This window comes from Rhipicephalus microplus, chromosome X (assembly GCF_043290135.1).
Source record: "Rhipicephalus microplus isolate Deutch F79 chromosome X, USDA_Rmic, whole genome shotgun sequence".
Classification (NCBI taxonomy): Eukaryota; Metazoa; Arthropoda; class Arachnida; order Ixodida; family Ixodidae; genus Rhipicephalus; species Rhipicephalus microplus.
In genome coordinates, this window is record NC_134710.1 from 87,533,601 (window position 1) to 87,556,202 (window position 22,602).

Here is a 22,602-nt window from a genome sequence, read left to right on the forward strand (position 1 = left end):
CAGTGTCCCAGAAAGCCTATGTAGAGAATTGGCCTGGAGAGTCTCTTGGAGTTGTGTAGACGAGTCGTCAGAATATCTTCAGCCAGACGGAAGGAGAGCGACGCTTTTCAGCGTGCGGGATCTGTACGCGATTTCTAGTGGTAAAGTGATTTCTTCTATTCGCATTGGAATTACCTCATGCGAACGAGCTTCTTCAACGAAGAAATCGACATAAGAACGACTGAACTGAATAGCTTTTTACCGATAGATTCTCTTTAGAACACACGTGGCACCTGATGAAATCGCAATCCTCTTTTATATATATATATATATATATATATATATATATATATATATATATATATATATATATATATATATATATATATATATATATATATATATATATATATATATATATATATATAGCGACGCGCAGTGGTGGCCGCGTCGCTACATATATATAAAAGAAAGCGTGCTGCTTGAATGTCGCTCGCGTTTTATTGACATAGTCATTCTAGGTTAAATATTGAAATAGAGTTTTGCGTGCGGCTCACGACTTTCTGAGATTAAGTATACCAAGAGTGTTTATGCGCCTTTAGCAGGTTCCTAATTCACCCAGTTGGGAGGTCATAAAATATAAAGAGAATAATATTGTTACGCGCTGCGAAAGACTAGGAAGTACAACTCTGGCAGAAAGACACACTAGATGGCTGCCCAAGCAACAACAAATTTCTAAGCGAGGACGCATGCTGATGATGATGACGACGCCTCCACTATATATGGCTCTTGCCCACTCAAGAAGATTGGCCAAGAGTTTTGATATGAAATTTCAGGCCTTTCAGTAATACAGAATCCCAACAAAAGGAGGATATAGCAAACGTAAAAACAGAAAGAGTGCAGTAATGACTTTTTGCCATTTCGACCAGACAGAATAGTTTATATCTTGAATATAAATTGCAGTAATTTTAAACACGTTTAAAATTGATGTTTTGAATTTACTTAATAATACTATATTGACACATATACAACAAACATCTTTTTCTTTTCTTGTAGAATGATGGCTAACACTCGCCACACTCGCTGACCAGGTGGCAATATATTAGAGGAGGAAATTATTTCTTGAGGCATTCGATAACCACGCATACTTTGAAGCCGGTTGTAAATGAGTGTTGAGACAAATGGGTAATGGCGCCATAAGAGCGTGGCTATTATAATGTTCACCACGGTGTAGCAGTGTTATCGGTGCTCGACCGATGACCTGAAGATCACTGGTTTGATTCCGGCCGCGGCGGTCACATTTCAACTGCCACATCAGTGCATGTTGATTAACCCCAGATAGTCGAAAATTTTTGGAGCCCTCCACTAATACATCTCTCATTATCATATCGTGATTCTGGAACGTAAACTCTGTGATTTATTGTGGGGATAGAATACCTGTTTAGGCATTATATAACAAAACCCAGCTGTGAGTGTGGACGTCGATTAAACAAATATCTGTATAGCAAAAACAAAAACAAAAAAACGAACGCAGCTTCGCACTAGAGTTGTGCCAATCATAAAGAAATTGTAGAGCTGTGTGGCCTTTTTTGCGTCTCGTTATGTTATCTCTCTATTCTGTTCTTGTATGTCTCGTTTCTCTACAATTCCATTTCTTTCTCTCCGTATTTCTCTATCTATCGACCTCTTTCCATCTTTCTTTCCGTTTGTTTCTCTCATTATTTCTCTTTTTTTCTATTTTTTATTTTCTTACCTATGTATTTCTGATTTGATTGATTGATTTATATTAAGGTTTAACGTCCCAAAACCACCATATGATTATGAGAGACGCCGTGTGGAGGGCTCCAGAAATTTCGACCACCTGGGGTTCTTTAACGTGCACCCAAATCTGAGCACACGGGCCTACAACATTTCCGCCACCATCGGAAATGCAGCTGCCGCAGCCGGGATTCGAGCCCGTGACCTGCGGGTCAGTAGCCGAGTACCTTAGCCACTAGACCACCGCGGCGGGGCTACCTATATATTTCTCTCTTTTTGTTTATACTCTTTTTTTTCTTTCTTCCTCGTAGTATCTTTTTCTTTATTTCTATTTCATCTTCTGCTCTCTCTCCCCTCCTCTTTCCGCTCACTTACCTTTCCCACACTCTTACTATACCTATACTATACAAGGCTATTGTACTCCCTGCTAGCGTGCCTGGGTAGCTGAGTGAGAACCCCGCTCCTTCTTCTTCGTCTCTTCTCATGACTGATACCTAATGCAGGAGATTGGCCGATGTTAAGTGAATTTTTTTAGTGTGTCTTCGCAATACTTTTCGTATAAGCTGGGAATAGTGAATACAACAAACTTAGTTACGCTTGCTTTCTTGCCTTACCTTCGTCTACCTCCTGCTTGTCCTACACCGCTAGCCTTCGGATCACGGCTCGTCATCTTTCTTTTTCTATCTATCTATCTATCTATCTATCTATCTATCTATCTATCTATCTATCTATCCATCCATCCATCCATCCATCTATCTATCTATCTATCTATCTATCTATCTATCTATCTATCTATCTATCTATCTATCTATCTATCTATCTATCTATCTGTCTGTGTGTCTGTCTGTTTGTCTGTCTGTCTGTATATCTATCTATCTATCTATCTATCTATCTATCTATCTATCTATCTATCTATCTATCTATCTATCTATCTATCTATCTATCTATCTATCTATCTACATCTATCTATCTACCTCTACCTATCTACCTCTATCTATCTATCTATCTATCTATCCATCTATCTATCTATCTATCTATCTATCTATCTATCCATCTCTTGATCTTTTTCTTCCCAGCTACTCTTTCTCTCACCCATCAGAATTATTGTACCCAACGCAGGACAAACTGGCCCTTGGCTACTGGGAGCGAAGTAGAAGAGAAAGAAAATAACGAAGATATTACGTGCAATTTCGCAATAATGATAATAATCTGTCGATACGCAACGTCGGAACAAAAAAATTAACAGTTCTGCTGTAAAGATAAAGAAAACTGAGAAAACGTTTTTTTTTTGTTATGTCATCATTCAGGCAGTTCACGTCTAGTGATGTTCTGATCACTTTATAAGTTAAGATCTGTATCCGGAATACTCAAAGGAGGACGCCAGCATATAGCTCTACATGGGCTCTTACCAGCATCACTCGTCATTACTAGGCAGCTTAACAACAGTAAAGCAAATCCTCTTTGTCTCGACGAACTCCCAAAAACTGGGTGGTCTATCCCGCGAGGCACTACACATTGTGCTGTTTACAAGCGGACTTCCAAAGGCATTATGTGCAAAGCTATCCTGTTATTTCGTTCCTCCTGACGGCGAGACGTCGTGGAACGTCACCAATTGACCATATTTTTGTGTAACTAGTGTATTTATGTGCGTCAAATGAAACCCAAGCAGCGGCTAGCCTTTGTGATGGTATAGTGCACGGCTTCCACTAATCACCATAGACAGGCGTGCGCGCATATATGCGCACAGTGGCCGAACAAGATTCGCGTGCCTGTCAATTGTGAAAACTAGATAGCGCGCACTATGCTATCGTCAAGGCTTGCCGCTGTTCGGGCTTCATTTGACGCTAATAGTTTATTATACTGCTACACTGCACCTTGGTTCAGATAAATTAAGATATAAGATTGATAAAAAATGAACAGCAAAAAGTACGGCTGAATCTTGGGCTGAACACGCCCTTGATCTCTCACTCTCAAAACTAAGAGTGTGCTGTACACTCTCTTTGAGAGAGTGCTTTCTTGTCCCATATATCGCACTTATTTTCCAGAGTAAATCACCTCTTTTTGAGGCAGAGTACAGTGATTCGCCCAGAATGGGTCAAATCTCTGCCCCTTTCTTCCTCAAAGAGTAACCTAACTCTGTCTGAAGTAGAGTAGCATGACCCCACCAAAGAGAGTAGTCATACACCTCACGAAAAAAAAAATAGGACAACTTGGACCAAAACTGGGCTTTTTAATTGTTTTTGATGGATTTTCTTGCATGAATTCTAAGGATTGCTAAATACGAGCACTACGACAAAAAAAGAAGAGATTAAAAAAAAGATGATCAAGTGAGACTTGAACATTCGACTTTTAGATGCAATGCACATTACAATGTGTGTTGTAATGAACATAAAATGAAACATATAGTATGAAACATGAATACAATCACATAACGGAAATAAGCCCTGTAGCACCGCCGCGGTGGTCTAGTGGCTAAAGTACTCGGCTGCCGACCCACATTTCACGGGATAGAATATGGGCAGTGGCGGCTGTATTTCCGATGGTGGCGGAAAAGTTGTAGGCCCGTGTGCTCAGATATGGGTGCACGTTAAAAAAACCCAAGTGGTCGAATTTTCCGGAGCCGTCCACTACGGCGTCTCTCATAATTATATGGTTGTTTTGGGAGGTTAAAATTCACATATGAATCAATCAATCAATAAGCCCTCTAGCGTTACTAAGGAACGACTCGATAAGTGACAAAATTCAGTAGACTACCGAGAGTTCTTCAGATTGCGTTATACACGAAAGGTCACAAAGCCAAGCACCTTACGAAAATGGAGTACCAGTCCGGTTTGACATTCATTTCTTCATAAATATCTTTTAGGTGAACAGACATTCTAATAAAACGTGAGCTCCAAGAAATAGTGGGTTCTGCATTGCAGTCTTGCATTCGCGTTTCCCGTAGGCTGTGCATACCCAAGAGGAAAAACATATACCGAAAGGCACTTCATCAAGTTATGTTGGCAAAGAATAACAGATAGTGCAAGAATTAATATCAAAAGTTTTCCTCGGAGCCCGCTGAAGGACATTCCAGAACAATATAGCATGTTTACAACTAACAAAGCAGTGTTCTAGTGTCTCCGGCACATAACATAGACGGCAGTTAACAAAGGAAACAAAAATACCTTTTCTTTTTAACCATGCGTTAACAGGCAGCGTTTATTCATGTAGTTTAGTCAGGAATGTTTTTGAATTTGCAGAGACATACATTTTGCGCACTCGTTTCAACACATCTTGACCTGGCAGATCGGCGTAGATTAAACAGTACAGTGGAGGCGAAAAAAACATAGGTAGTAAGTCTTTGTATAATACTTTGCGAGACACTGTGCACAAATATTCTATAAAAAAGCGAGCTTTTCTATAAAACACCACACTAAAAGACGCTACGTTATTGTATAATTCTTCATGTCGTAAGTAATGTTTGTGATCTGTCTGCATTTTCTTGATTAGAAGTGCAGATTTCAGTCTCCGCGCTTCTCAAAACCAACTGAACTGATGGTGCCCAATGTGTTTGTTTTGTGCTTCGTGAGATGAGATCGTTTATTCGACACGCTTGTTGCAGTAGAAAAAAGAAGTTTAGGACAACCGATTTTATAAATGGCATTTGCTCTGACTCGCTAAGTGATTAGTCATTTCTGCATGCGTACGAAACATCGCGCTTGTGAAGTGTACACTAAACAATTTAATTGGTTTTTTTAACCCCCTTTTATATATTTGCGGTATTCTTCTTCACATTTTACGACTAAAGCCACAACACTTCACTGTAGCTGCACCATACGTTAGCTTACGGCAGCATCCCCCGTGTGCGATGGTCGAACTGAAAAACCATGAATATAAATAAGAAGATTTTATGTCCATTTACATGGAGCTTTGATCGTGACCAATTGAATAAGATAGTATTTACTTATTTCACTACACAGATGCGAAGCTAAAATCACGGATAATAAAAGTTCCAAGTGCCTTCAGGTGCCCACAAATTCACTGGCGCGTGCTGGGAACGCTATTCTTGTTGTTATTCGTCTCTCGCACCTCAACAAACAAACAAACAAATTGATTGATTGATTGATATATGGGGTTTAACGTCCCAAAAGCACGATATGATTATGATAGACGCCGTAGTGGAAGGCTCCGGAAATTTCGATCACCTGGGGTTCTTTAACGTGCACCCAAATCTGAGCACACGGGCTTACAACATTTCCGCCTCCATCGGAAATGCAGCCGCCGCAAACAAACAAATTCACTATGGATTACTGCTTATATATGTGGATCTTAAGCAGTGCTAATCACTCGCGGTGTGCCGACGCATCTAAAAGCAATCAATGTCAGGAGCAGAATCGCGTTTTACTCTCTCATACCTGAAGACTATACGGGCATTTCACTCTCTCAAAGAGCGGAAGAGTAGAAAGATGTTTCACTCTCTCGTTTCATACATAGTGAATATGAATTTCACTCTATCTGATATTTTGTTAAAGTAGAATAACAGTCTGATGAGTAACTTGGCCTTTTTACTTCTGCGATACTTTCCACAGTTTTTAGAATGCTTTTTTGTCGGATTTTTTTTCAGGCCAACAGTGCATTCCACATCAGCACTAGATTTGTATAACGTGGAGGTCTATTTATTAGAGTATCACGATTATACCCCGATTGATCATATAATACTGGTACGGAGATTGTAAAGTAGAACGTGCTGCTTCCGCACTGACAAATGCTCTAGCAAACGAGAGACGTAGATGTACACCAAACCTCACGTTTGCTTTCACATCAACCAACATAGTTCCGAAAGTTTACTCAGTGTCTTACTGCTGCCGAAAAACCCAGCGCCTACAATGTTATGCACTTCATCCACTCTAAACTATGCGCATGCGTAGTAAATCATGTGGGCGTACTAGGAACATGCTTCAGGTGTGCGACCTTTTGTCAAATGCAGCAGTCTACCGCGGATAGTATAGCATATAAATGCGAGTTAAGGATGCAGAACAGCTGAGGTATGTCCTATACGTACTTCAAGTAGATACAAGACTATTTTTCTTGCGACAAAATCTTCACAAAGTGAGAGAATGCGGCATATCGGCGTCAGTGTCCACCGACGCTGTACACAATGGCTAGAAATGGAGGCGAAAAGGCCCGGGAAATACCGCACACACGGGAGTCGCGTGACTTTATCCAGGACTCGCGTGGTTGCAGTTTTGTCTTGGTTCATCGTGTACGATTTCGAGGTGATGCTTATTGTCCGTTTAGAGCAGCGTATCCTAACAAATCGCACACATCTATAAAACGGAAACTGCAGTGCACGCTTTATCGGAACGCCCATTTCGGCAGCGGAAGGTAGAGCTAGCCGGACGAAACGCTGTCGTCACTCACGCTGTGCAGCCGACTGAGATTTTGCAGGCAAGCTGACTGCACGTTGTTGTGTGAGGAACGGGCTTACAGGGAAGCGGAGCTAATGGCAGTTCTCCTCAATGCCTCCACAAGTGAATTGTGAATGGAGGAAAGAATCGTGAGTAACGCTCTCTCGGGAATTGCGCCCTCGCAAAACAGAAAGTTCACTTTTCTTCCTCTTTCAGTCCGCAATCTCGAGATGCACAATTTAAAAAAAAAACCTTTGTCATCTTCAGTTTAAAGAAACCACGCTTTAACTCTGCTGCGTTGTTTACAGCGTATAAAAGCAGAAAAATAAAACAGCGCCGCACTCTGCTTCAACAGCGAAACTCCTTTCGCTAAGAAGGGTCCTTCAGATCAGGGGAAATGGCTTTACTTCAGAGTACCATTGTTCACCCGAGTGCCCCTCTAAGTATAAGAAAGCTTCACTTTAAAGTTGCTTTCCATAAATTGATTCAAAGAAAAGGCAAGGCATTCTTATTGAATGACTGGAAATATTATGTAAGTTAGATGCTGCGTGCGTGCGTTACGAATTGAAGCCATTGTGTTTTATGAACACTTACCGTGCTGTTTACGTCGTTGTCTTATAATCGAGCATAAACGAATATTTGGTGCTTTCGAACAGGAAGCTTGAAGCAGTATTAACTAGTGGATTGGACTAAGGAATGCTGAATACTCACCCTCTCTTAATAAAAATCTCTGTTAGTTATTTACTGAAGGAATAATAAAAAAGAAATAAGCGTTGGTAATTTGAGTCAACGGGAAAGAGTGGCTCTTTTTTTCACCCGACAGATGTGGCCACCTCAGTCAGCCATAGCAGACATCCCCTCGACTTAGCGCCTCTGAATATACTGTTTCCATACACTAATCATTCCTAGTAGGAGCCCTCATCTTCAATAGGAGTGAAAGAAGTTTCAGATGAACTTAAATTGGTGACTGTAAGAATAAGCGCGTACTTAAATAACTATGCAGTGATCAATCAAGTGCACCTTTAAATGGAAACCTACCTACCGTGTATGTAGGAAACCTACGAGACATTGCCAGACTTGGTAGGTTTGTACCACTTATGCCGTTTGCAGGAGCAGACTTTGAGTTTAAATTAACTAACATGGCTCCATCACTACTTTCACCAAGTTAAAGGTGAAATGAGTCGGGATCAGAAAGGTATATCGTGCGTCTTGTTATGGTCATTGTTTCGGCTGGAATAATCGCGTATATCGCACATGAAAAGCATGAAGCATAAATCATGTGCTTGTGCTAGTTGACACATTCAAACATGCATGTATTGAACACGCTAAAAAACACCAATTTCATCGATATATCTCACAATTCAATAAAAAAGTGCAATATTTTTCAAGAGGATGGTGGTGCGCAAGTTAGCTTCACTGCACAGCTACACGCTAACGCAAGAAATGTGGCTTACAACACACGTGTGGATGACTTTTTTTTTTCTAGAATTGATTTTTACGTGGTGTGTAGCACAGGATCCCGATTATGTGCAGCCGCTAGTAGTCGGCTAGAAAAGACACTATCATCGTGAACAGCCACTCAACATCTTACGCAGCTGTGCGTGCTTGTCAGGCGCCGGAACCTTCTAGTCAGCTCTGGCAACGGCCTTGCGCTGGTGCCGTTTTTCAATATCACACTGATTCCGCTTCTTGGGGTGCCGTACATACAGGCGACGTCCGTTCTCTGTGTTCGAATTTGTTGATTATCACCACAGTTGTGGAATAGCCGTGTTTCTCCCCTTTACTGCACCCATTACATTAACAAAGGGAGCCGACAAGCGAACGGCCACTGCGCGCGCCTCCCACGACAAGAAAACATGGGAGAAGGCACGTGATGACAAGTAACGGTTTCGACTCGCTCTGCGCGGCACCCTCCGAAAGCATGCACAAAAGTGCTTTGCTGTGAGAAAAAATTTAAAATTTCAACTCATTGCGAGGGAAAGCCAACCTTGTGCGGCACATCACACCACCGCAGTGTTCGATATATCGAGTGTTCCGGATATTTTTCTTCGATGTAGGCGTAAATCTGCCTATTTATAGCTTAAAAGTGACGTTATGAACGCACAATGAGGCACCAGTATGAATGCTTAGACGTCGAGAAAGTATAATCAAGTGGTAATTAGCCTGCTTCGGTGCGATAAGGACGTCGCTAGAACATTATTGTGCCTTCGTCCAGTAGCAGCAATATAACCAATATGCGACGTACTAATAACACTATCGCTACGTCTCATAGTTAACGTCCCACTATGTTGATGCTCCAACAGGGCTTTTAAGTGACGTCTGTGCAATTGTATACTAGGACGCTAAAATGTAGGAGACCGACACACACACACACACACACACACACACACACACACACACACACACACACACACACACACACACACACACACACACACATATATATATATATATATATATATATATATATATATATATATATATATATATATATATATATATATATATATATATATATATATATATATATATATATATATATATATATGTTTCGGCCGGGGTCCGGCCTTCGTCAGGGAATACATTGCAAACGTCAACGTGCTGCTTATATACATTCGGGGCCCCAAAAACGTGTCTATTTAATATCAAATGTCACATATATGACAGTGGCCCACAAATCAACATGCGAAACAGCACGATGTGACAGTGACAGGACTATATCACGAAATGATAATATACGGTGAAGTCTGCGCAGCAAAAAAAAAAAGGGCGTTTTTCACGGTCACGGAAAGGATCAACATAACAAGGGTGATTCCGTACCGCGAATGCATTTAACAATATTGCGTTAAAACAACTCGATGAACTAACAAGAAACATAGGTAAACAACCAGCAACAATGCGCTATAAGAATTACCAAAAAACGAGAACAGCAATATGAAGAAAACAGGTGAATTATGTGGCAATGGTGATATGAAAAAAAAACTTAGGTAAAAGTGAGATACATGGCATTCATGAGAATGAAATATAACAGAATTGTATGTAACAGGCTGAAAACTGACGAAAGCGACACACATGTGATAGAGAATTTAGCCTTGTCCGTGACATAGTGATCCTTTTGCTGAACGTGCGCCCAGGAACGTGAGCTTTCCTGTGCTTTCGTTAATCTCAAATGACAGTGCTTCAAATTTGTAGATGAGAAATGATTCGCGTGCTTCCCGTTCGTGGCGAGATTTAAAACGAGATTCTAAGATGGTTGCTGTTAGGTTATCGAGTGAATGTCCTGTCGCATTCAGGTGCTTAGATAGGGGTAGGCTAGGAAAAGTTGTGACACGTGCCTTGTGGTTATTGAACCGCAGTCTGAATGGTGCCACTGTCTGGCCTAAGTACTGGCCTATATATATATATATATAAATATATATATATATATATATATATATATATATATATATATATATATATATATTTATATATATATATATATATATATATATATATATATATATATATATATATATATATATATATTTATGCGCATGCAACTGTCACACAGTTATCTTGTATTTTTTCTTTTATTTTTTTGCAGAAGAGCCTGAATACAGAGCAAGGCACGGCAAACAAGACTGCAGAGGAGGGAGTATAAGGAAGATCACCCAGTCCGGTGAGAAATATGGCTGTTGGCGATCATTTATCCTTTTCAGCAAGAAGTTAAATAACAAAATATAGAGAGTTCGAATGACACTACGTTAAGTCTACCACCGCGCACATTTAAGTGAAGACTTGTCACCTATGCGATGCTGCTACGCTTGTTTAGTTGCTTCAAGATTCCTTTTTGTTACTGTTTGGGCGAGTTTCAAAGAAATTGTATTTTTTTGAGCTGTGAACGATGTAGAATCTGGATACGGTACCATGGGTGTCACAGTCTTCTCATTTGCGCATTTTCTGCGGAACAGCTTCAGTCGGTTCCATCGGGAGTGTTCCCAACATGGTCAGCAAACCGGGGTCAGCGTGTGTACTACGGCCCGGCAGAGCATGCTGAGCCCTTCGGTCCACTCTTATTGAATTTGCCCTCGACTGACCGATGCGTGGTTGGGTCACTAATGAGGCCCCGGTGAATCGCGCGAAAAAGACAAAACACCCGAGCACCGCCGATGGTGTCCTCCTACAGTCGCGCAATATCTGTCAAAAGATATGGAACCGGCTACCTTTCTCGCGTGCTCTCTGCTTTGGCAGTGAAAAAACAAGCCCTGAGAGATGAAGATGGAGCACGGGGCCCCGCGAACAATAAGAGACTGTCCGAGATGACAAAGAAATGCTCAACGAGAACGGACAGAGAATGAAAAGCCCCTTCTCGCCTCGGCGCCATCGGAGGCACAGGCCAATTGAGAGCAGCTGCCAGCGTAGGGAAAGAGGAGGAGAACGTTCTGCCGATGTTGCTGAACGAGATGAGCTTCCGATTTCAAAATAAGGGAATCGTCTATTAACGTCCCAACGGCCTCCTTTTATAGACCGCAAGCGTCCATCAGAACTTGGACTTCGCGAGGCGTCCATAATAATTTTGCCTTACTCGTGAGTCAGCAATAATAGCTTATATATGAAGCGAAAATATTTTATCCACAGAAAGCCTATTATTGTTTTTAATTTACAGGTATAAGGAACCGGAAAATGGAGGGTGAAGGAAATATTGTTTTTTGCCGGACTGAAACAAACGCGGAACGTTCGCATAACGCTAGCAGTTGTTCTGTTGTGGGACCATTCTCTTGTTAATACTTTTTGGTCGATTGAGTTTCGCTGTTCGTGAAATTTACGAGTAGGCAGCTGACAAGTAAGCCCTCGCTGTACAATGCACTCTATGCCTGCAGGCACTCTGTGCTCTCACACGGAAACGCATATATTTGCATACTTGAAAATATGGCTCGAAACACACAGCAGGCTGTGGGAGCGTGCATTGACTGAAAAGCTTAAGGAAATCAAGGACAACGCTGGAGTCTAATAATATACCCATGATACAGATTTATCTATTCATGCACACCTGCCAGAGCCTCAAATGTGGTGTTTGCACGTAATCTTTGAAGAACAGGCGAACAATGCTTATCGAATGCAAAATTGCCTTTCGCTCCCACAGCGTGTACTCAGCCTATGCAATTCGCATGGAATCGCAAGTGCAACTGCAGATAGTCTATTTTACTTAGCTGTACGTGTTCCGTTGACATAGTGTGCTGGGTGCTTGGGTGGCTTTAGTACCGACTCTCATATAACTATTCTGAAGAGCTTTAGGAATAAGCAAATGGCTAAAACTTCTCGTACGAATCTCTTTCGCGTGGTGCATTGAAGATTTTTTTATACGGACTTTCAGCTAAATACACGTTCGCTGGGAACACTGCCCCGCCTTTTTAAAGACATTGTTTTTTTTTCCTTCCCATTCTAGGAAGACAGCAGGTACTGCGCAAACAGCGATTCAAAGGCATACAAAGTGTAAGGCGCGACGGTAAAACATGTCGGCTTTTGTAAGGTCACGCTTATAAACTAGACACCTGCGTCACTGGCCGTGGGCCACTCACGTGTGCTATAGCGCACTTTAAATAATGAGGGCGGTGTCTAAATCTGAACCTCGCGAGACACCAAAAGCACTAAAGCGCCACCCCACGTCTCCGTTATACTGTCACCAATGCGTCCCTGCGACTGCAGAATTTCTCAAGAATCCAAGTTGTTTTGTTTCGCCGCTGAGATGAATTAGAAAATTTAAGTACTTCCGTTTTACGTTCGATAACCACGATGTGACTGCTTGGCAGGCCGTAGTGAGGGAGACTATATAAGTTTTTTATCAGCCGGGGTTTTTCAACGCTCCAGTATACGACAATTTTGGCATTTCATCCCCATCTAAATTCTGTCACCGTGGTAGAGAATCAGACCTGCGTCCTATAGCGTTTACCAGCATAGCACCTTAGCCACTAAGCTACTGCAGTGATTGTCCAGATACCAGGGACGAGTTGAGGCAAGTTTGCGTGACTGAGCCTTCACTATCCCTCAAGGAAGCAGCAAATGTTTTTCTACTTTCGATATTTTTTACAACGTATTCTTTAGTCTTATCTTGCTCAGCTAAAATTTATCACGCCTCATGATTTCCCCACCCCCCTTCTTGCAGACACATGAGTACACAGTTTACTGCTGGACTAGTGATTATGAACTTGAAGTTTCTCGTTGATACGAACTGCTTGCGTTACGTATGCGCCTTCTTTCGTCTTGGTTTTTGAGTATTTACCAGGATAAGTCTCTACTAACTACCTTAAACTTAAGTTACTTTTGGCAGATATATATTTGCTTTTTCTTCTTCTTAGTAATGATCTTCCATTCTCATTCGTAAACGACTCACACACTGAAAGTGCACGCACTCTTAAGCAGGAGCTGTGAGAAGGGTTATCTAGAAAACCAGAAGTTTTGGTCAAGTGCCCCCGCTATAGCTAGCATTTAGCCTACTGCTCTTCATGCTTCACTGTGATGGCAGTCAAGAGTTGCATGCTACGTGTATTGCATACGTGTTCTCGTCGCCCCTCACCCTCGTTTTTCCTTTCTTTTCGTCGAGCCATGTTCGAGAGAAAAAACAAAATAAGGCCCGATTCGTTCTTTACATGCAGTGCCAAATTGGAAGGTACCACGAAGTTGGAGCGAGGTGCCCCACCAATCATTATGTTTCGCGCCCTTTTGTTTGTCTTTAGTTGTGACCTTGATGCCGTACGCTAACGAAACGTGTATCAAGCCTACCATAGGCAGCTCTGCTGGACATCCTCATTCGGTCAAGTTCCTTCCTACTGATGTATGATGTTCCTTCTCAGCTTCCCAAAATGAGACCCTCCCAGAATACCCTGCAGGGCTGCACAAACGAGTCTTGCGTGCAATACGGCGTTCATACAATATGCAGCTAGCCTGCGACTGTTGCTCGGCGCTCGGATTGCCGGCCCTAAGAGCTCGTTCCGCTAACGTTTTACCAGAGGTTCGGAGAAGCTTGCAGTGCTTCCTATCTTTTCCCAATTGTCGGATGGCGCTGCTGCAGACGTATTGGAAACAGTGCCTTTCTTGACCTATTGCCGTGTTCTTGAAGGGGGTGTGGTTTGTGAAAGAAAAAATGTTGACTGGATGGCAAGACTGTTTAGATTGAAAGCCCAAGTCCTTCAGCTGGCGCATTTACTTGCATAACAACAACATTAAGTATATAGTGCTGGCCAATGTCAGCTAGTGTTGGCTAATGTTGGCCAACGCTGACTTTCGGCTGATATAACACTAACAGTCTCTTCAACGAGCCCTATTTGGTTATTAGCAAATCTTAGCTTTCTTTGGTAGCCAGCCAGAACTGGCTAACTTCCCGGTTCTTCCGTTTTTTTTCTCCTCCTCCTCCTCCTTAGTTCACTTTTGCCTCAATCAATTTTTTTTTTCATTTTTGAAAGGTTTCCGCCGTTTGTAGATGTGGGAGATTCATCTCCTCACCCTGATGATACGCGACCTCTCTACATCATTCTACGTGCACGAAGTGCCCTAACCTGAAAAAAAAAATTTGCTTTTTTACGTATTTGTGCATTTATTTGCCTTTTGGTTTTCCTTACTCTCATTTCTTTGGCACTTTTGCATTTTTTTCGCGTTGTCATGATATTTTTACCATATTTAGTACCTTCACTATGCCTTTTATTTGGCATGCCAAGTGATATTTATCTACATCTTTTTCAGGTATGTAGGTGCCACTGCTTTATTATGCTTCTCCGTAGCACTCGTTTGTAAATAGTCGGATAGGCAGTGGCCCTCCTAGTGGTTATCGTCTCGTGAATAAAGCAAGGCGACATGTCGAGTTTTACCATTGCCTTCTACATAACTCAATGTTCATATCGTAAATGCAACACTGAGCACCGAACTGCGAAGAGCTAGACATGTACTTGTTCTTAACGGCATTGTGCCGCTTTAGAGAGCATTATTTCGTTTCGTATTTTTATTATTGACACGCATGGGAAGGCTCACAAATAGTGTGACGTTAGACTCATAAAATGAGACAGAATTTTAGGCGAATTCCTTTTTTGTTCCTTGCTCGCCTATCAGCCCACTTTGATATATGTGAATCAATTAGAAATTAAGAAGTTTTTGTGATGTTTTTAAAGCGCCTATGAGTGCCTATATTTTTTAATCGGTACCTAAATGCGAATAATACTCGATCAGCCTCACGTTTTGCTTTCGGGTGGAGTTAGAAATCATTATCCCTATTAGTTACTAGGGGAAATTGACTGTTCACACATTTATAGGCTTAGCCTAGTCCTCTTCTTCAACCAATTCCCGGAAAACAAGCGCTAGCACCACTGAAGTGGGACACGCCGTTCTTCACCACGCTGATGTGGCGCCTTTGTTGTGAAAAGAATAACATTTCATGTTTTCCTGTCGTAGATGCAAGTCAAGCACGTATTCGTTTAAAATTATTAGAACTTCTGTAAAAATGTATTGTGCCTATATATAATTTGGATATTGTGGGCCTAAAACGATGTTTTGTCTGCCTATTTTTTGGCACTTAAAACGCGCTTTTGTAAGCTTAAATATTGTGCCTTTACACTTAAGTTATCATGACTCGAGACCTGGTCATAAAAAATGACAGCTGCCAAAGCAGGCGTTTTCCACGTCATTGCCTTCATTAGTAATGAACTACTTTAGCTTATACGATGAACTTAATTTCTGTAGTTCTGCGTGCATCATGAATACAAAATGGTACGCCGCATACAAAGTATACACCGTATACAGAGGACTCAATAATAGTTTTATTCACTTGGCCTATTTACTTTGCTCTCGAATGCAAGTTCAAATGTGTTCTAGCATTCATAGTCCATCTAAATTTGGCTTCGTATCAAAGCCACTAGCCATGGCATTTTGCAAATCAGCGCATCACCATACACATATAGCCGCTTAGCCATAATTACGGCTGTTTTACAGTTCGAGACAACCACATTAGGCACAACATATATGCGCTACTGCCATCTATAGTGAACCTTAATAGTCAGTTTGCCCAATGGGGAAAGGGAAGGAAGAAAAGAAAACGAAACGTAGGTACGTCAGCCAGGGCTGAGTACGGTTGGCTACACTGCACTGGGGAAAAGGGAAGAGGATCAAAAGTTCGGGAGGGTAAAAACCCTACTGTAGTGCCCCCGCCGTTGTAGACATTCTGTGCTTGATGTCACAGACAGCGAATTGGTTCGGTAGCCTTGAGAAGTTGTAGCACCGTTTTCATTGCTTTTCAAATTTGTGACGCGAGTCTCAGGGTCCCGGCATTTTTTCGATCGTGAAGGAGTTTTCGTTTAGAGTATTTAGAGTGGTACGGCCGGCCGTTAATTCTGGCAGTATATTACAAGAGGCGTTCGGTATTATATTTCCGACGGCACAGTTGTTGCAAACAGCGCCATCGGCAGTTTCAATATTAGGTAAATACATGTGGGGGAATGCAACAGCCAGACGCAGATGGCACACCACTGTATCTTGACACCGGGAAATACCAAGTAGCAACCGTAGTCGCAGCTCACACGTAATACGAGACAGGCAGTAGTGTTTGGACTTCAAAAACCAATCCTTCTGAATTTATAAAGGCGATGGTGCGTTGCGGCCGCACGTTTATACGGCTGGTACATACTCTTGCGTCATTCATGCTTCAATGGCCTGGTCGCGACTGTAATAATCTGTAGCAATGCTAATTCATAGCTGCTCCTTCTGAAGCCCACGAAATTGGCTGAAAAGAGCTCCACTAATGTAATTACGTCGTGCCACGCACGATGGTTCACACTCTCTGCCGGAAGAAACACGGCGGCAATTTGGCTATTCGACTGGGCCGGCTGTAAATTTCGGCACCCTCGTTAGTACCTGGCGCAGTAAAAACGAACTGCTTGCGCATTATGTGGCTCGTCCACGCTCCACGATCGAGCTTGGCTGCAGTAGTACGCGGGGTCGGCGTCGTCGCACAGCTTCGTGAAGCCACTCAGCCATCGATTGTTGTCGCCGAATCACTATATTTGTGAAGAAATGTATACAGCAAGCCGCCACATAAGCTTTGAATTTCACCGAGAGTGATGGCATGTTTCATAACTATCACAATCGTGGAGTCCGTTACAAACACAGGGGGTGCAATATATATCGGACAGTTGAACAAAACAGGAGGGTGAGCAAAGATGAACTGGCCACTTCATTGGCATCTCGCCATGTCAGGGTAAATGTAGTGCCGTAGAGCTTTTAAAACAGTGTTTGCCGTGTCGAACAGTTACTTTTTTAACGCCGACATCTCCAAGTGTATAGCTAGTGATATTCCTTGTCCGGTATTCTCATTCCTTTTATCATAAAGTTCGCAATAAAGTAAAACAAAATGTTGCAATCTTGTCCGTATCGCATATTGCAAAGCGAAAGAGTTGTTAGGCAGCAACTCGTGTCGTATCCTGATATAGTACGCTGCTACCTTCTTGATAAGGCTCTGATTTGTTGCCATCGCCTTCAGCGCCTAAACCACACAGTGAAACCGTGACTTATTTTTGCGAGCGGGAATTTCAGTCGCAGTTGTCCTGAAGAGGAAGCGAAATAATAAGGTAGTTGGGCGCTGCTGTTGTTTCGAAAGAATTTTGCGTCTAATGCAATGAGTCTGCGTCATTTCTATCGCTCGTACGAGTACTTGTCTGCGCAGACTAAGCAGTGATATAGAACGGGACATCCGCAAAGCGTTGTTAACGTCTGCGAATTCTTTCGTAAGTAGTTACTAACTCAAGAATTGCGGTCACGTATAGACAGCTTTTTGCCTTCGGGCATGTCGTTACGGGGATTTTTTTTTATGTTTTTCCCATCTCGAGTTGGCTGAACCAATGCCGAGCCCCAACCAATTTACCTCGTCCAATTTTCGACCTCATAGGAAGCCATGATTCGTTTCCTCTCAGAGGCCGCTCCCCCGCAAAGCACAGGCGCACGTAAATTGTTTACTTTGGAAGCGGACCACGGAAATAAGAAACTGCATGCGAAGAAAGAGGCTGCGCGAGACTGAATTACGTGTCAACGCGGACGCTCCAATTTCTTGTTTCGCCCTTCTTTCCCCGCAAGTGCACTGCTTCAGTCTTTGCGGCCGCCTATTTGCCGCTATGATGATGCGGCTTCTTTCTACTGCGACTTCCGTCACACTGACAGGCAGCTGCACCTGATGGCGGTGTCCTGGTATTAATTTACGCGTTTCTCTCTAAGATGCGCGCCTCGCGATCTCCCCACCGTCGTGGTTCTGAAGGGTAAAGCTCGCTTGTGAAACGCAAACACATTAACGGGCGCCACGTGTTGAAAGAACGGATAAACTTGAAAGTCGTCAGCGAAGTTGATGGGTTTTGCTAACAAGATGTGTGCTATTGTTTCTGGACAAGTTGGCAGCAGATTTTGTCAGTGCTACCGGCAAAAAAAAAAAACGCGGAACAGCGCCGCAGATAAAAACATTGTGTATCGCATCCTGCTTCGGAAGAAATTACATAGTTAACTATTTTTATTGCAAATTTATTGTGAATATGCATTACTTTCATTGCATGTAACCCCTGACAGTTCTCTCCAGAAAAACAAGGGAAGCTGTGGGGAAGAACCAGAACGCTGTCCTTGGTTTTGAATGTGAAGCATTTTTTAGTGAACTTCGGTGACTTTGAGCGTATCTATCTATCTATCTATCTATCTATCTATCTATCTATCTATCTATCTATCTATCTATCTAGCCGCTTACGTTAGGGTGCTCTCGTGGTCACCCCTTTAACTTGGCGTGAACTAAAATTAGCATGGGAGGGTAAAATGATTTGACGGATATGACGCGCTGGTCTAGACATGAATGATGTCACAAACCCGTCGTGTACGTCAACAAACACTTTTCGCCAGATAGTGGCACATACCCATGGGTGGGTATGTGCCGCTGGTACGCGGGTCTGTGCCGCAGGTGATAGACACTAAGTATCTACTAGCTAAAGGAAAGACGAGAACACACATGGACTATTTCAATGCGCGAGCGTTAAGAAATACTCGACATCGGTAGCGTTGACCCGACAAATGCAAAGAATGAAGTCAAGGTCCCAGCTGGAATCGAACCCAAGTGATCTGCGTGGAAGTGAAGCATTTTACGACAGAGCTACGTCATGTCTCATATCTACTTTTCGAATAGACAATAATCTTCGTGAAACGCCAATAGTGGTTGTAGTGCTGCCTACCAAACATTCCGGTCTGTGAACTGGCTAACCTCCCTGTCCTTCCTCTTTCAATCCTCCTCCTCCTCCTCCTCCTCCTCCTCCTCCTCCTCCTACCAAACATTACATATGTACTCCTTTGGTGGAGCCATCACGTCGGGTTATAACGCCTATTGTGGTTAGTTGCCATGTGCTGAAATTGATTTATGTAGTAGTGTCAAGGGCCAGCATCCTCGCGAACATCAGCGCTTCATATCAGCTTCTGGTGTTGCTAATACGCATGCTCCAGTTGGCATCGTTGCGCAAGTGCATACAAGTGGTTATATCAACATCTGCAACTCTTCAACTTATGTCTGTGCGTGCAACATTTGTACATATGTTTAGCGTCATTTCATGACGTGTCGTACAAGGAAAAAATTGCAACATAGTCACCTTCCCTCCACATGCTTCGCATAACGTCAATTGACATGTACGCGGGATCTGCCGAATTTTGTCTTGTCGTCATATTTACACTACAATGACACAAACCGTCCGCCGATGGTCTCTGGAAGACTCCGTCCGTGCCTTGTCGTGCTCCGTCCATGCCCTGTTCTTGGCCAATGCTGTAGTCACACTGGAGGAACACGCAGCGACACCGCCTAAACCTGCACACATGCACCTCCCCCAGGTGGTCGAACTTTCCAGAGCCCTCCACTACGGCGTCTCTCATAATCATATGGTGGTTTTAGCACGTTAAACCCTACGTATCAATCAATAAATCAACACCTGCACCTCATTTTCAGCCACACTCCCTGCTCTGCCATTGTCCCTCTCGGGCTACGCAGTGCAGCCCCCGCTATAATCCACGGCGTCGAGTGACGGGGGTGGGGATACGCAAAAGGGAAGCGAAGAAAACACTTCCGTGTGTTGCGCAATATGCCTATTCAAGCGCCGTGGAAGCCACGCTCATAGCGTGCTCACGGCCGTTTCGCTAGCTCCACATATACTAAATTTGCTATCACGTGATGTGAATAGATGACGAGCGTAAACGACACATCCAAATATGATAATCATGACACGGAAGTCATGTATGGCATAATTTGGTTTCGTCTCGTAATGTTGTGCTGATTTGAAAGTGACATATCAACTTTACTCTTTCGTGCTTCGCAAATCATCGATTCCCACTGTACGTGGGATCTGTCATTTTTATTTCGCCATATAGTTGAAAGCAGGAAATAAAGTGACCCTGGGCATCGTTATCACCTTAAATTCAACAATGGAAGTACCCCACAACGAGTGTTCATCCCACCACCTCTCTTCTCTTTTTAGAAGATCCAGATGTTGTTGTTGTTGTTTTTTTTTCAGGTGACTTTTGACAGATAGCAAAATTGCAGTCGTTGAGCTCGACTACCTAAGCCGATGTGTATCATTTCCACCAGAAACTGACTAACAAAAATAACTAATTGCCTTTGAAATATTTCCTTTAGCCTACACATTGCAAGTTAAGCCCTAGGTGTATTTGCTTCATCGGCGAGTCCTTTCAACACAGGTCACATCGCGTACTCGTGTAACGTATTTATAACTCATTACATACACGTACATGTTTGACTGCCTATATACAGTGCGCGACCCAAATTTTCCAATCCCTTTGTGTTTATATGTCATTTGTGTGGGCGACCTCGTTTACCATTCCTATGTAAACAATAGGCTCTCAATTGTTCGAGCATGTGACTTTTATTTCCTTATTTTTCACCGTTAATATTTCTATATGAAATTAAAGAACCTGGCACCATAATAGGACTGTTCAATATAACAAGATAAAATCGCGTCCTAGAGCCCTTGTATAGCGCTGAGTTTACAGAACTTTATTTTAATAATACTCCCAAATGCCTCGATTGTATTCATACTTCTTTTTCTGTCTCTATTAGTTGACCATATCAAAAGCAGCGGCTCTACGGCACCAGGATAAGCAATTGTGAACGCAAAGAGCAATTAAAGAGAACACAATAAATGACATTTATTGCGGGTTCAGAATAACTGCAATTTGAGCGCCGCTGTTCTTCTCTGTTTTAGCAGACAAAATGTAGAGTACAATATGACACATGCATCCCATCGGAATCATAAACAGTCGAATTTTACCAAATGACAAGCATTATAGTGTAATTTTGGAAAGAAAAATTGAGGTGATGTGCCAGTTTAGGCTTGGGAACTTTAGTATATTCTTGGCTGTACGTAGCGAAGACCATCATAGTGAGAGCTACCCTCATGTTATAGGAGAGCTCTGAAAGCGAGGGCGAAAAAATGTGCAACAGATGTCGAATTTCAAGTGTACATACGTATAATCTTCTCGGTGCGCTTGGTAGTTATAAGCATGTTTTTGTTCCCCTCATTGTGATAGTTTTCATACATGAGATTATACCTATCAATGCGATTGGCTTCTATAAATACCGCCAAGAGTATACTGAAATACACAAACCTACGTCTAAACTCAGTAGAATATTAGTGACTCTAGGGGGTGTTATTGATGTATAATCGGGTTATTCCACGTAATGTTGAACAAAGCACGGCTGGTCGACCTCTTGAATTTCTTTAAAATTTTTATGTATTGTTGCCAGATCTGTGAAAAAAAAATACCCACAATTCTTTTTGCTGTAATTTTTTTGCGAAGCATAGAGAATCAATAATGACGGAGAAATGGAGTTTCACGCTTACCTTCTCTGCCGTTTTTTTTAATTTGGGGATGATTTACCGAAAATATTTTAAACCTACGTGTCTCACATTTGTTGTATTGTATGCGTACGTGCACCTACTATCAATTGTATTTAAGTTCTCTGGTGCTGCACAATTTTATTAATAAAAATTCTCAGATTTGACCTAAAAACGTTTTTTTTTGCCTAGTTTGCAGGCCTTTTTTTTTAAAAAAAAGGGCGCCTATGACGTATCGTTGAAAATTCCGCATTATATTCTCCGGACGCTAATTTATAAATATGTCAACGAATATATCATCAACAGTTTTCAATCAAAAAGTTTAATGACGCAAGCTTCAAGAAAACAGCACGCAGGGGAAACTTCTGACGACGATTAAAAAAAAGCCCATTTTTGATATTTTTTAAACTTTCCCACTCATTTTCCTGCACGTCAGCTTTTACAATCAATAAACACATGTTGCATTATATGGTTTTACTTCCAGTTACCGCCCGTCGAAAAATGCCCTTGCGCAAGGATAGGCAATGATAGATCGGACTTCCTGTCCGCTAAGTATACAATGCAGTCCCATGCTTCAGTTTCTTGAAAGGGAAGCAGCCCTG

At 42.2% G+C, this 22,602-nt stretch overlaps 1 protein-coding gene across 3 annotated transcripts in view; it reads left to right on the plus strand.

The window, feature by feature from the left end:
• Positions 1–22,602, plus strand: part of Dop1R2 (dopamine receptor 2) — a 403,319-nt gene that overhangs the window by 245,050 nt on the left and 135,667 nt on the right. For all 3 annotated transcript variants that reach the window (XR_005110442.2, XM_075877252.1, XM_037427371.2), the window contains exon 2: positions 10,708–10,782. The gene's annotated coding sequence lies outside the window, so the exon portion shown is untranslated. The remainder of the gene's footprint in view (positions 1–10,707; positions 10,783–22,602) is intronic.